Source organism: Patella vulgata, chromosome 9, assembly GCF_932274485.2.
Source record: "Patella vulgata chromosome 9, xgPatVulg1.2, whole genome shotgun sequence".
Taxonomy (NCBI): domain Eukaryota; kingdom Metazoa; phylum Mollusca; class Gastropoda; family Patellidae; genus Patella; species Patella vulgata.
In genome coordinates, this window is record NC_065887.2 from 2,324,336 (window position 1) to 2,335,361 (window position 11,026).

Below are 11,026 nucleotides of genomic sequence, written 5' to 3' on the forward strand. Positions count from 1 at the left end.
CTCCGCATACCAAATTTCAAATCGCCGCTCGTCCTCCTCCACTGATTCATAAATCTGGATATCTTGAAGCTTTAAAAAAAAAACAAGATATAGATCTCAAACAGTTTCTGATAAATGAAATAAAATGAAATGTGGTTTAACATCCTAGTGTTCTACTCTGACTGGACTAAGGAAGACAGGCATACACCATACAGTGTGTTACAAGGGATATTTTACCTGGTCTACTTTAATTTCAAATTCCAACTACCGAGGTTCTTTTACGTGCACGCCAATGTGTTCACGGGACCTCAGTTTTTCGACACATGTAAACTATAAACAGCTGTCCCTTACCAGGCCCTCTGTCCTGCATGACTAACAACGGGGAACCACACTGGAAAATCCTGATGAAATTCTCGACCAACTCAAGGATCCAACACAGGACCTCCAAGTTAGAGAGTCAATGTCTTACTCACTGAGCCACCATGGCTCCAGTTTCTGATAACTGTTCCAGAATAATAATTATGCAACAAAAACAAAATAAAATTTAAGCCAACTGAGAAGTTTCTACTTAGCAATTAGCATAAAGGGCTGATGTGTGTACAAAGTTTCATAAAGATATCTTGAAGGGTTTATGAGATGTGTTTCAAATTTCTAATTAGAAAACAACTACTATAATATGTTGATTTGTGTAATTATGTTCATGAAGATATCTTGAAATGGGACAGATGGATGGAACCCATTTCATTTTCTCACACGTGTCTTGATTCTCCCCTCGTTATATTGAACAAACAAACTTTGGAAGCATATTGGTGCCATTTTAGCCTCAATCCACTCTCTAATCCTTTACATGTATATGCACCTAAATGACCAGGAATATTGTCCCAGAGTTTCTGATTTTATAAAATTCTTGAGTAATCCTCACCCCAAACATGACGTTGTCTCCACCCAGACCATCCTCTGCTCAAATTCATGGACATGCCCATCTATGTCCCCGCTTAACTTGGTTTGGGGTGAGAATATCATGCTGATGTTTAACTGCAGTGTTTAACTGACATGTCTGTTGATCATTCACTAGATGATACCGTGACATATCTGTTGATCATTCACTAGATGATACTGTGACATGTCTGTTGATCATTCACTAGATGATACCATGACATGAAATAAAGTGGGGTTTACTGTCCTCTCCTGTTCTGCTCCAACTAGGCTAATGAAGATGGACAAACATCCTACATTGTGATATCACTACTCTTATTTCCCATACACAGGATCTCTTTTTTTTTACCATATGAACGACTAGACATGGTCCTCGCAAGGCCCTTCATTCTTATCCACTAAAATGGGGAATCATGCCAGAATATCTTGAGGAAGTTTCTCACTCAACCTCGGGAGCCGACCCAAGACCTCACAGCTAATAATCACACGAACAATCATGGGTATAAGATTTTAACATTTCTTGTAAGTAATTATAAATAGTTAGAAATGAAATCCATTTTTCTGAATAGACATTTATTACATAAGCAAATTAACAAAAATCACAAATAATCATAATATCAACAGACCAGCAAATGTATACAATTACACAGGTAAACTTGACCGACCGATGAACTGACGATAAATATATATAATTATACAGGTAACATTGATACCTACAGGTCGTAACATGACCGATCGACAGTAAATATATATAATTATACAGGTAACATTGATACATACAGGTCGTAACATGACCAACCGACAGTAAATATATACAATTATACAGGTAAACTAAATACATACAGGTAGAAATATGATGGATGAACAGGCATAAATTTGTCAGGCTAGTGTCCAGATATCTGGTTTATCCTCATGCAAGTACAAATAGCTTTAAGAGAGAGATAAAAATGGAGTTTAACGTCCACTTGACACAAATTAGGCCATTTCGGGAATAACATATGGTTCAATTTTATTTCAATAATTCGCTTGCGCGTAGCTAGGGGTCTTTGGCAGTGGGATGAAACCAGAGGACCCAGAGAGAACCTATGAGGTTGGACAGACAAATAGCTATAAAGGTAATGCTAGCTGTAACGCAAAGGTACAAGTATTATTGTTGATATAAACAAGGTATTAGTGTACCGTGTTATAATTCTAACAATCTCCATGTCTCGAGATAAAATACTATATGTTTACAATAGATAAATACATAAATAAATAAAAATTATGATCAGTTAAAAAAATCAATCACTTAGATATACATTAAATAATAATCTTTCTCTTGTGTCTTACCGATGTATGTATATTACAACCCTAGAATCAACTGAATTAACTGAAATTGTCTCGTCGCTTTAAAGTTTGGTTTTAAATATTGATGTAATCACTACTTTGTCATTATAAACAGAGCACTGGATGAGATGGGGCCTACTTCAAACAAGTTATCCTATCTCGAAAGTTCAAAATAATAGGACTGTCTACTTGAAGGGAAAGATTTATTGCTTCTTTAGAAAAGTTGACTATTTCTCTGTGTTTATTTTTCAATAGATTAGGTTAAACTAAATTGGTAGGTTTAGGTTGTTTATAACCTCTGAAAATTTATATATTCTAATATTTGGGACTGTTGTTTGTTTGCGTTCAGGATTGGTGGCTTCACTAGGGCTGTCATGTGGCTGGAATTTGGTGTATAGGGGTAGCTCGCACTGGGGAGGAGCATAGGCCTGGTAGTGATTGACTACCAGTACCACTTTCGTTGTCAGAATTATGGCAGCATGACCCCGTGCAAAGCCAGGTATCCTAAGGATGAAATTTGGTGTAGAGGGGTAGCTCGGACCAGGGAGTAACATAGGTCCGGTGGCGATGGACTACCACTTTGGGTGTTAGAATTATGGCAGCAGGACCCTGTGCAAGGCTGGGTATCCATCTAGTATATCAATAGAAACGATTGTTTTAATTTCAATTGTTTAACTGTGAAATAAATAATGTTCAATATAATTAGATGAATAAATTTGAATTTAAAATAATCTACAGTACTATAAATGTAAAAGTATGATGCACAATTTCTACAACATACATGTACTATATAAATAACATGTTCATCTCTGTTTGGGAGTAAATCAAAATTTTGTCTGATTACTGTCCATGTCAAGTTTCATCCCCAATAATTTTGACTAGAGTCTGATGGAGGCCCAATCATTTTAATTAGAGTCTGTTTTTACTGATAAATTTCCAATCAATTTAACTAGAGTGTTTTTACTGATGAATACCCCATCATTTTAACTAGAGTCTGTTTTTACTGATGAATCCCCAATCATTTTAACTAGAGTCTGTTTTTACTGATAAATTTCCAATCAATTTAACTAGAGTCTGTTTTTACTGATGGATCTCCAATCATTTTAACTAGAGTCTGTTTTTACTGATGCATCCCCAATAACTAGAGTCTGTTTTTACTGATGGATCTCCAATCATTTTAACTAGGGTCTGTTTTTACTGGTGGATCCCCAATAACTAGAGTCTGTTACTGATGGAGCTCCAATCACTTTAATTTTAGCTTGTGTTGTAAAGGAGTCAAGGCATTCTCTGTGTTTATTATCTTAATGGTCGTCTGCACCGAGAATCTGTTCTTCTTGTCCACGAATCCTTTCATCGAGTCTTTGAATCGGTACCAGTTGATGAAAGAATGATATCCGTATCCTATGCCTCCAGGTTTAAAAATAAACTCAAACTCCTGAGTCACAGACTTATTGGAGATTTTATTCAATAGTTTCAAACTAAATCTTACTTTACACGATTTCACAGGCTTCAATTTAACTGATTTAACGGCCAAAAAGATTCCTAACGACATTTTATCGGGGAAGTGTTTCACGCCCACACAGAACGGTAGACCCTGAATCATATAATCATCGCTCCAGACGGCGTCATCTCGCGAAACTTCATTTAACTTGAAACTTGTCGTAAACACAGATCCATTCACATCTGATTCATTATCCCGCTTAAAAATCTTTTTCTTAATTTCTTCGCTCATATTTTCCAAATCGTAAATTCGGTGATTTCTATGACGAATCAAAACACATTTCGCACAAACGGGCATCTGGCAATCACAACAATATAATTTCAAATCCATCCGTCTGTGTTTTGAACAAAACATTTTATCCTTTGCTTCCTCCTCTATGTAATGATTTCTGGTAAACTGACTAGCACCACCAACAGGAACTTGGGTAACCCGACGACAAACTGGACATTTGAATTTGTTGTACGGAAAGTTAGCTTTGATGTGTTTGTGCAAACAAACTTCACAGAATGAATGCAGACATGGCAGCACCTTGGGGTCCACGAAGTCATCCAGACAGATACAGCAAGCGTGCTGATCAACACTGCTGATGGTGTCCACCATTTTAGTGTTTTATCATTCTGTTTGAAACCACTTCTAAATTACAGGTACATGGAGGGGGAAAGGCAACACTAGCTTATGGCTGGCCTCCGGATCCATTCACTTAAGATAGGATATTTCTTGCAATGTCGATGTAGCTTGTCTTGTCCCCAAATTTATCTTGTTGGTTTTGTTTTGTTGGTTTTGTCTTGTTGGTTTTGTCTTGTTCGTTTTGTTTTGCAGGTGGTGCGATTCTGCTACCCTTACTATTAAAAGAGTAGCAGAGGCTTAACAGGTCCGTAGATAATCCTGAGATCTTCTAATTTCAAATGACACTGATGCAGCAGATATAACACAACTACCAACATCTGATGTCACAGATTTACACAAGATGTTCACATACCAATGTAGCTAACAATTAATCAAACAACAAGCAGTCTAATTTATACCAATCTAATAATGTTTTTCCTTGTGTTTTATCAGAAGGTGTACAACTAAACACATCTATATATCTGAAATTTTTATTTAGAAATTCCTGGTTATATCTCCTCTTGAAGGTGTACAATCACAACACACAACTGTTAGAAATTCCCGGTTTTCTCTTCCTTTAACAGTGTAAAATTGAACACATCTCTTATCTGAAGTTGTTAGACATTCACAGTTATATCTTCTCTTGTATGATTGAAGTCAATGAACACAACAGCTGATGGTTGATTGAAAAACGTTTATAATGAAAATCTTTTAACCAGTGAAACAAACTGCCTTCACCTGAGTTACGGTATAAATGTATAATTTAACAGCTGCAGTCGTACGACTTCACGTTTATTGTCAAACAACAATATCTATCAATAAAACTAATATCTCTATGTCACTGTGGACTGTATTCATATTATGCATATTCATGATCTATAAATATTTCAATCAGCACTCACTTGCAGCTGTAGTCCTGTATTACACATTTAGCTTATAAACAACAATATCTATGAATCATAGTATTAGAATATTTCACTTTTACATCATTACTCTCTCTCTATATATATATATAACACAAAATTGTGTTAACATCCTACTGTACAAGAGAGAGAGAGAGAGAGAGAGGGGGAGAGAGAGAGAGAGAGTGAGAGAGAGAGAGAGAGAGGGAGGGAGAGAGAGAGAGAGAGAGAGAGAGAGAGATGGTTTAAAATCTACTTGACACTAACTAGGTCATTTCGGGACTAACACATGGTTCAATTTTATTTCAATAATTCGCTTGCGTGTAGGGAACCGGAGAAAACCCACGTGGTTGGACAGGTAACCCTACTCCTTGTCACATACAAGCAGGGAATCAAAACCACGCCACTTGACTCAATGACAGATCTTATGATGCAATGCGCATTCGAACACCTAATACCACTCCTATGTTACTTGTCCATCCGGGATAATATAATCGTACAATATCTATGTTACTCCCCGGTCCGAGCTACCCCTATACCCCAAATTTCAGACTCGGGGCAGACCTAGTGTAGCCGCCAACCCCGAACAGACAGACAAACAGACAGACAGACAAACGACAGTCACAAATATTAGTATAGATATATTCCACTGTATTTTTATATCATATATAACTCCCCACATCATATATAAAACTGAATCAAGTGATACTTCCAGCTTTAGACCGTTATATATATTTCACACTTATGGATCACAAGCTGCATCAATATTAACTTTAAAGGGTCAGTCCCAGCTTTCACAGGTACTTGTTTTATATAAGTGGGTTTAGGTATACACATTAAAGAAATAGTCCAAATAAAAAGTCACGATGTAATTAAATAGTCAAAATAGCTATAATGAGATATGAATTTTTTCAGCTTAAAATATTGGTCTAGTGGTTTTAATGAGTGCTCTTGGTTTCGATTCACTGCTTGTACAAGACAAGCAGTAGGGTTGCCTGTCCAACGTCATGGGTTTCCCCTGGGTCCTCCCGTTTCCTCCCACTACAAAAGACTCCAATGCGCAAGCAAATTATTGAAATCAATTAGAACCAAAAGTTAGTGCCAAAACGACCTAGTTTGTGTTGAGTGATGTTAAACCCCATTTCTCTCTCTATTTTTCTCGTTCCACACAGAATCAACCTGTTTGATTCACTAACATATATCTGGGAAGCCTCCCTTAATATACTCGTATGTTTGTGATGTCCAATCATGTGTATTAAATATATTGTATTTTATTGTAACATCTGTGATCAATAATATATTGTATATATTATTGTAACATCTGTGATCTATAAACCTGTATTATTAATATCTATTCTATACAATAATCATTAAACAGATAATTCTACATATGTAACCGTTCAACTACTTTGTCAAATCAATAAAATTTATTCAAATAGAATTTTATTTCACAAATTTAATTTAGTTTTATAAAGAAAGAGAGAGAGAGAGAAATGGGGTTTAACGTCCACTCGTCACAAACTAGGTCATTTCGGGACTAACATATGGTTTTAATTTTATTTACATAATTCGCTTGCGCGTAGGGGTCTTTAGCAGTGGGAGGAAACCGGTGAACCCGGAGAAAACCCACGAGGTTGGACAGACGCCCCTACTCCTTGCCACGTACAACCGGGGGTTTGAAACCACGCCAGTCGACTCAATGACAGACTTTATGATACAGCATGCGCACGCTAACCATTCAGCCATCCAACCCCCCTTATAAAGAGAGAGAGAGAAATGAGATTTAACGTCCACTCGTCACAAAGTAGGTCATTTCGGCACTAACACATGGTTCAATTTTATTTCAATAATTCGCTTTTATGTAGAAGTCTTTAGCAGTGGGAGGAGACTAGAAGACCCGGAGAAAACCCATGAGGTTAGACAGATGATCCTACTTCTTGTCACGTTGAAGCGGGGAATTGAAACTACGCCACTTGACTCAATGACAGACCTTATTATTTCACGTGTTAAACAACTAGACCCTGATCCCCCCCCTCCCTTCCCCCAATTAATATATAACTTTGTAACTTTGTAATTCAAATGTTATGCTACAAAATATTACTCTTAAAGGGATAATAACACTCTTGCTGGCTTGACAGCTCCAGAAAATAAAAAAAAATTTAAATTAGGTGTGTTAAGATGAAATTTGTATCATCAATTAATTGGAATATTGTAAAAGAGTACAATTTGTTGACCAGAATAAAGATTGTGACATATTATTCAGTTACAACAAGAGTGGTATTGAGCCTTTAACCAACTTTATTATCAAAATAATGTTATGACAAGACAACGAATCCCAACTAGTATTCTTGAGAACAGGTGCAAAATGTTCTACACCAAAATTTATGAGAACATCAGTTTAAACTTCACAAAAAACTTCACTTAAAATATAAAGTTTGTGCCAATGAGTTTATGTGAAACTTTTGCTAGGGCATGGCAACCCTTTGCAACCAAGGCTAACCACACCCACTACTTGACTAGTTTTAATTACGAAAGTGGAAATAATTTGATTACAAAACAATCATACCTTTAATCCGAAAACATCCCTTTTAATGACATACAGCCCTTGTTTAATCCTTATACACCCCTATTATAATATAGGGCCTATACTCCCTCAGTGTAGTTACTACACCCCTCAAATTGAACCTAATCCGTTGGTGTAGGTAGTTACATATTTCAGCCTGGGATCATAACTACCAGTAACACTAACAATGGCATGTATATCACCACTATAGTAACAACTGTATATTCTCATACAGTATATGTGCAATGCATGTGTATTTTAGTTTCTGGTGCCATCAACTACTCAAATTACATGATGGTTTAGTTTAGTTTGTTTATTCTGTCAGGCGTGGGTCTAGATAACAGTACTAGCAGTGTGTGTGACAGTGATTGACTAGGGATATGATGTATACATTCTCTATAATTAAAGAGAGAGAGAGAGAGAGAGAGAGAGAGAGAGAGAGGGTTTCACATCCACTCCACACAAACCAGGTCATTTCAGAGTAACATATATGGTTCAATTTTATTTCAATAAATTGCTTGCGCGTAGGGGTCTTTAGCTGTAGGAGGAAACTAAGGCACTGTTTCTATAATTAAAGATGCATAATGTAAGATTTAGATAAAGAGCTGACCATTCTGTTTATAATAGTTCACAAATAGATAATGAAATGTGAATATATTGAAAATTTCATTCAAATTACTTTATTATGGGCAATAAGTTATGACTGTTTAAGGATACAACATAAATCTTTCATTTTCATAGTTGACAACCGAGACATAGCCTTGATTGTCTATTTTATCGCTAAATTTTAAAACATCCGATGATCTAGGCGTGTGATGTGAATAAAGGTGAATAAGCCAAACAAATGACCTGCAATATGCTGATTTAGCTCTTACATAATGCATCTTTAACAACGATGAAAGTGTAATACACCTAGATGATGTATCTTTAACAACGATGAAAGTGTAATACACCTAGATGATGCATCTTTAACAACGATGAAAGTGTAATACACCTAGATGATGTATCTTTAACAACGATGAAAGTGTAATACACCTAGATGATGATGATAGATAAGGATTATGAGTATTAAAACAGAATGGCTACTGGCAATATTCTATTATAACTGGTGGAGATGATTATTCTTCTTTCATTATGGGAGAGGGCGGAGCCGCGGTGGCTCAGTGAGTAAGGTGCTAGTTTACTAACAAAGACGGCCAGAGTTCAATCCTCATTATTTTCAACCCTGTTTTCCCTGTTGCAGAATGGAAAACCTAGTGAGTAAGGCGGTCGCTTACTGACGAAGACGGCCAGGGTTTAATTACATCCTCAGCAATGTCTAGCCTGTTGCAGAACAGAGAAGCTAGCAAGGAACAATGCTCTTTTATAACTGGTGTGGTTGATTATTCACCTTTCACTGCGGGGGTGGGGTGGAGCTGCAGTGGCTCAGTGAGTAGTATGCTGACTCATTGACTAGGAGGTCCCGGGCTCGATCCCCCAGTGTTGGCCCAGAAAGTTCCACAAGATTTTCCAGTCTGCTTTCCCCTTGTCAGTGCAGCAAGGAAAAGAGTCTAGCCATTTGGATAGAACAAAAAAAATGTGGTCCGGTATATGTAAAAGAGCCCTACACAGTTGGAATTGGATAAAGATCAAATTTCGAGCCAAATGTGAAACCTACCTGAACAACCGATTTGTAAACATAGTTTGTAGTTTCCGTGGCTGAATCTGGACGTTTACGTTTGGTTAGGATGAGTTTCTCTGGAAAGAGCAGGATATGTCTTTCCTTACTTCGACTTAACGATGGCTCAGCATCCCACATGATGACATCATCCTGAATTAAAACACAAAATTCATTTAAATAATATAATAAATAATAAAATAAATATTAGGCCCGGGCGGGACTATAGCAGTGGATGCGTACGACTATTCACTTGATTTGATATACACATTTTGAGAGAAGCCTGTATTAATACAGGCCCACCTGTGAGGGTTAGAGTTCAATATAACACACTTTGCTTCAAAATAAAATAGGCTGTCATAAATTTAAATCAATACTTTATTATTTTAGCATTTTCCGAGATTCTATCCGGATTATTGCCCTTATTGTTAAAATTGTTTGATGTTCTAAACTCATGATGTCAACTGGCAGACTATCACCACTGAAGAGACGAACACTGTCAAGACCGGTCGCATCATTACTGTTACGTCTTTTTTGTAATCATTTGTTTTCATTTTGAGTGAAACCTGTACCATAACTGGCCCGGGACTGTACAGCGCAGTGGACGCTTACAGCTGGCCCCCAGATCCATTCGCTTGATTTGATATTTGTTTATTTTTTTGCAATGTCTATATTCTGTCTTGTCCACCCGATTATCTTGTAGATTTTTGTTTTGCATGCAGTGCAGTCCTCCTGCACTTACTATTAAAGGGTATTTAGTGAAAGCAATAACAGACAGCTTTATAGATAATATTCATTAGGTTTATTAACTGCAACGTTTCAATGAGGATACTCTTACCGCTATCAAGTAATGATACAATCTAACATGTCACAAAAGGTTGCAGTTAAAGGACAATATTGGTGTCAGTTATTATAAAATATGTGATAGAACTGGTTAAATACATTCCAAATATAATTTTAACACAGAGATCATTGCTACGGGAGATGAGTAACAAGCACGGGAAGAAACGGGAAGTGACGCCAAACATGACAAACACGAATTATCCTTCTATATAATTGATTGAAGTAAGGAGCGATAACAGACAAACGATTGAATTTCATTTCACTGATAATTCCGTTGAAGATGAAAAGTTATTATATGAGACGGTGTGAGGATATCTGACAATTCAAAAATAGAATTGACTGTCAGTAGATAAAAGATAATGAACAAATTAGAAAAAGTCTGTGCATTACCTTGTTTTTATTAAAGAGCAGAATGAATAAAAACGGGGGAATGCACGGGATTTTTCTATTTTTCTCGTTTTCCCATATCTAGTGACAGTCAATTCTATTTTTGAATTGTGAGATACCCTCTCACCGTCCCATATAATAACTTTTCAACTTCAACGGAATTATCAGTGAAATGAAATTCGATCGTTTGTCTGTTATCGCTCGTTACTTCAATCAGTTATATAGAAGGATAACTCGTGTTTGTCATGTTTGGCGTCACTTCCCGTTTCTTCCCGTGCTTGTTACTCATCTCCCGTAGCAATGATCTTTGTGTTAAAATTATATTT